At 41.2% G+C, this 5,890-nt stretch overlaps 1 pseudogene; it reads right to left on the bottom strand.

Annotated features, from left to right (window-relative positions):
* Positions 1-4,648: 4,648 nt before the first annotated feature.
* Positions 4,649-4,766, bottom strand: LOC132045702 (5S ribosomal RNA; annotated as a pseudogene).
* Between the last annotated feature and the right edge of the window lie 1,124 nt (positions 4,767-5,890).

Below are 5,890 nucleotides of genomic sequence, written 5' to 3'. Positions count from 1 at the left end.
GCATCGGCCCAAAACATATAATATACAAACTCATCCGTACGTGGTAGGCACACAACCCACATATACGTCTACAGACCTCTAAACAAACCAACAGAATCATATGACGGGACAGGGCCCCGCCGTACCCCTGAACACACACACACACACACACATATGCAACGAACGAGTATATACCAAGATGTAGGCTCCGGAATAAAAGGAGCACTCCAACACAGCAGGACAGGTGTCCTAAACTGACGGATCACCAAACTGGGCGTCTGTACCTGCGGGCATGAAACGCAGCCCCCGAAGAAAGGGGGTCACACGGAATATGTACCGAGTATGCAAAGCAGAAAATACAAAGAAGTAACCGAGTCACACTCGAAACAAAAGTACCGAAGTAAGTACATTTCCAAAATGCCAAATGTTTATTATCAAAATACAAAGCATGCATAAAGTACGTAAAATATGGTCGCCCGCCCGTCGTTGGCGCCATAACACAAGATAACACGAGAAGATTTCAAATCTCCATATCCCCGAACGCAACACATCATCACAACACATCATAAGCCATATCACAAAGATAACTCCATAAACGGAACCCGGCCCTATGGCGAGGTCTCGGAACCGTAACACAAAGATAACTCCGAATATATATCATAATGCGCACGACAACAAACCGGGCCGGAACCGGTGAAAGATGTACCAACAAACCGCACGAGCAGAGTCGTGAGTAGCTATATGCACAAAATCATTATCATAAGTTCAAAAAGTAAGTAAAACGACCATACTTGGGAATCGGGAAAATCGTCATACCAAACTCTTCCAAACGTCTTCAGAAATGCACAAAGAAGGTCGCGGGACCCACGGACGAGTGTCGACCCGAGCCGGGCCCGCCTATGAAAAACATACTCTTCACACGCCATACAACCTCCGCAATGATATCGAGGCAATCCGAGCCCTTAGCCGAAAGTTACGGCGTCGTAGTTTCAACATCATTTAAGAATAAAACTCTTTTGAAAACCAAGTTTTTATGCAACTTTAAAATCAATTTTTCCAACAACATCAAAACCAATATTTTCTCACATCAACATACGAGTACCAAAAGACAAACGCGAATCATAGACATGCTCGGATTATGAGAGTAGAATTTCCTCGAGACTCGTGTCGTAGCCTATGTACGACTAAGACATGCCAAAAGAAAGAAGGGTTAAGCTTTACATACCTCGCTCGCACACAACGCTAATCCAAATCAAACTTATGTCTCGAATTCTCCAAGATCTACATAACATCAATAAATACCAACGTCAACCAAGCATTTAGAAGTTCATTTCCGACTAACACATAATCCTACGAAAAATTGGGCAGCACTTCCTCTATAAATGGACCAACCCCGAGAATTCAACTCGGCCAAATTCAACAACACGACAACACCAACAATCATTCCAACAATATCCATAATCAATTCAAACACATTCGAACATTAATAATCCTTTTCCACACATTCCAACAATATTCCAATTATACTTACTACAACTACATACTTACAAACCAACATGTAACCAAACTAACGCATATTCAATTATCAATCCAAAACCATTCAAACAACATTCAAGAACTCTTTAAATAATTCATACAATATTTCCAACAATCCAACAAGCACTCCATTCCACCCGAAATGATCCCCAAACCCGAGAACCTCAACTCTAATGCATTTCTTGATTTCAAATCATGATTTACTTCAACAATCCACACTCTAATCATGCCATTTCCATAATCATAAAAATCACACTAAATATACAAAATCTTCCAAAACAGCCCATACACTTACAATACCAATTCGAATCATTAAACTCTTATTTCCAACATAAAATCTACATAACAACAACAACCAAAATTTCAAGAAAACTAATTCATTTCTTAACACATACAAAAGGCCATATTCGGCCAACACCCATATATGTATACTTCATGATTCCATTCATTTCAACACTCTATAACAACACACAAACACACTAAATACAATTAATCCATTACTACTACTACACAACACACCACACGGCTACAACTTCATAATGCCATATCTCATGAATTTCATCCATAACAACATACCACAACACACCTAAACCTTCCATAACTCATAAAACAAGATTAGAATTTACCTTTCTTCACAACTCCTCAACTTATCCAAAGTTGGCCAAAGATGAAAACGAGTGATCCAACGCTTGAAACAACAACTCCACGTTATCAAGCACCCTCAAATTAGTAGGTTTACGTGAAGAAATAAATTTTTGGAAGGCTAGCTCTTGGTCTTGATATTTTCCTCCCATGGCCGAATGGTTGTTGTTCTTGCTCTCCATGGTTCTTGATTTTTTTTTTCTAAGTCTTGAGATGATATAATATGGTCCCTTAGTCATCTTTTTCTTTCATATAATAGCCAACCATGTGGCCATGGCCCACTCCTAAGGTGGCCGGCCACATGGCCCCTTTTGTTCCTCACTTTCTTTTCAATAATAGCCAACTTCTCATTATTCCATCTTTGGTCCCGAAGTTTCTTTAATGTTTCCATACTAATAACGTCATACATACTTAGGTCACATGACAAAATCGAAGGTCACACGTCTCGACTTCGTGTCCCGGAATGGTCTTAACCCTAACTTATCATAGTTAACCCGAATCGTCCCGACGTTCAAAATACGGGATGTAACATTAACCCCCTTACTTTCCTATCATACTTTGTTTTCCATACCTGCCCTATAATATACTTGTTTCAACTCGTTTCTCCCCGATACGTATACATTCTTTTGATACACTCTCTACATATCAAGACATTTCAAACTTTGGCTTCATCGTGCTAGTACACTTCTTTATTTGGAATTTTAGGAATGTCATAATCATCCTTTAACTAGGTCTCGGCTTTTCCCTTTTTAAGGATGTTCTTATACACCAGTAACCTTTGAATAGTAATCATCTTTGATAATCATCTGGTCGACCTTAACGATCCTCCCACTTCTCGGTTCTTTATAATGCCGGAATTCCTTTCATCGCATGGTTTGACTTATTTTCCTTTCTGCTAGTCGAAGTCTGGTATCAAATCAAATGCTCGTACATCTCACATTTACTATAAATGCCTCCTTTATTGTGTTTCCACTTCTACCTTTTTCGACTAGTAATTCGGCTTATGAATTAATGGGACAAATAAATTCGTTACGCTCCTTTTACAGAGTGTCCGATCATACCTCGCTCCTTCACCCCTAGTATTTTTTCACAATCATCTTCTTAATACCCTTGAAATTCTTCTTGCTATGAGTTCCCAGTTTCGATTCACGTCTATATTATACCATTAAAGGTTAATTTCCACGTCATTTATTCTTACGATTCATCCTTTCATTTGCTTAGCTTACTTGACCCGTAACTCATCTAAACCGCTTGTCCGCATCATGCCTATGCATCATAGTTCTTCCAAGTTGTCCTCGCGGCTTCTTGTTCGTATCACGAAATCCTTACAAAGTACACTCTTTCTTCTTTGGTCAAGCCTTCATCTTTATTTTTCCACTAAGGCTAGTTCATATTTATAAATATCCCACGTGTATCATTATTACTTCCTTTATTATCAAATCTCTATACTCTTTATAAAGTTCTTATCCCATGTCATCCGATATATTGCTCCTAGTTAGCCTTTGTTAACTAATTATCCTCTCTCTTATCCTTGGTAATGTCTTGCTTCCGTCAACCAATCCATCCTTTCTTACTTCTATCCATTTTGAGTTCTTTACTCCTAAGTGCTATTCTCCACTTGCCGTTTTATAACATTGACCTTGGAGTTCGTAGAATATCCTTTTAGAAGTGCAAATCCATTTTATCTCTAAGTCATCTTTTAGGAAGGCTTCTCCGTTCCGAGGTACTTGTGGCGTATTATTATAACCATGCATTCACTTCTTCGGTGTCTCTCAAAAAGTCAACCCTTTTGTATCTTCGCACAATCCTGCTTATTCGTTCCCAATTTACATTCCTGTTCGGTGTCACTACCCTCCAGTCCCACTTATCAAATTTTGGTTTCGAACCCTCTCCATTCATCTTTTGGTCCACACTATCATGCTCCATTCTTTCTGTATACTTGCTTTCGATATTCGTCCAAATGGTCCTCTACCTCTACCGTTGCCTAAACTCTCTCTCTTGGAAGCTTTACTTGGCCCTCGTTAGCAACATATTTCCCTTACTCACACTTCTCCTTTTCTCAGGGCATCCTAATCTTCTTACTCTTGTACACTCACTCTTTTCTTTTCCCTAATGTTATTGCATCAAGCTCATCTAACTCTAACCTTTAGAGAAAATAATGTCAACTTGCCCTGTTGTACTTGCCACTTGAACTTCAGTACCTTATTCAATCAGTACCTCTAACATATTGCAACATTGACCATCGGGCACGCATACTAGTTACCCACATATAAGATATCGTATACACCTTTACTTACACCTTACTTACAAAGTATCCCCAATACTGTTTAGACTTATCCTAATTCTGTAACTGCAATACGCCTTCTCTCTCTCTGCTTTCGTCCGCCTTATCTCTCGCAATCATTTAAAGTTTCCAATCGTGAGTTTCACACGCTTCTAATTTCCCTCAAGCTATTCTAGTTCCTCCTCCTTCTCTTATCCCTGGATCTGTAGGACTCTTTAACACACTTCCCAGGGGGTCACCCATCCTAGTACTACTCTCGCCTAAGCACGCTTAACTTCAGAGTGCTGATGGGATCCGGTGCGTTAATGCTGGTATGATCGCATCCTTCCTACTGCGTGGCCTTTATCACGTGACCAAAAATGATTTAAAGTTCTAACGGGTCCCAATAAAATTCCTGTAGTGCATCTCCCTCAGGGTTGGAAAGGTCCTTTACTCTCCTAACTAGGCAAATGCTGGCTTAGCCTTCGGAACTCCCAATAACAACCTTCAATCAACACACACGACTATCTTCCATTCCTAAATTTAAGATCCCTAGTGGTGGCCAAAACATCTTAGTCGCAGTTATCCATAAGTACTTTTGGTTATCGGTTCCTTTAAAATTCCCATTTGTCACCTATTAATGATATCCCGCAATAATTGTACACACATAAGAAATTTCAATAAAGACTCATATACCCGTAGCCGGTGATATCCCGCTCTTGGTCTGTAGGCTATAAAGTGAGGTATCCTCCTCGCGTCCTCCCGCCATCTATCGGTCCGTCCCTCATCATCTCCCCATCCGAATCCAAGGGGTACAAATATCCTGGCAACTCCTGATTTGCCAAAGGCCAAGATAAAGGGCTAGAATAATCGATAATGCTCACAGGCGTAGCTGCCCTAACATAATGCTCCACCATGGGAGAAGTCCGAGGGGTCAACTCGGTACAAAGATCGGGAGCCTCCTCCACCGGTGTCTCATATGAACCATCGATGGGTCCGTCTCATATCTATCTTCCGACGGGTCCTCCTCCATGGAACTTATGAACTCGGGGGGATCGTCTTAGGTCCTCATACGGGTCCGTCTCAATAGAATAACTAGGACTCCTCCCCGGCTCGGTCCCGGGGCCTGATGTCCCGAATCCATCCTGGGGGCCTTCCTGGCACACCCACTATCTGAAGCCAATCACTTCATCTCTTATCAAACTGCACCTACCTATAGGAAAAGAGGGTCAGAAACGATCTTTCCTAGACTCCGGCTCTACCACACGATTTAAGATAGAAGGAAAGGTCAATGATTCCTAAATGCCCCGCAGCCTCCTGTTTATAAGTGTAGCCGCCTTCACACCCACAAACAGGACTCTACCAGACACTGTCTGTAGACAACCCTAGGACGAACTGCTCTGATACTACTTTTGTCACGACCCAAACCAAGGGACCGTGACGAGTGCCCGACCACTACTGATCAAGCAC

This window comes from Lycium ferocissimum, unplaced genomic scaffold (genome assembly GCF_029784015.1).
Source record: "Lycium ferocissimum isolate CSIRO_LF1 unplaced genomic scaffold, AGI_CSIRO_Lferr_CH_V1 ctg7668, whole genome shotgun sequence".
Taxonomy (NCBI): domain Eukaryota; kingdom Viridiplantae; phylum Streptophyta; class Magnoliopsida; order Solanales; family Solanaceae; genus Lycium; species Lycium ferocissimum.
The sequence above is the reverse complement of the archived record's forward strand: the minus strand, read 5'-3'. Positions and strand labels throughout refer to the sequence as shown.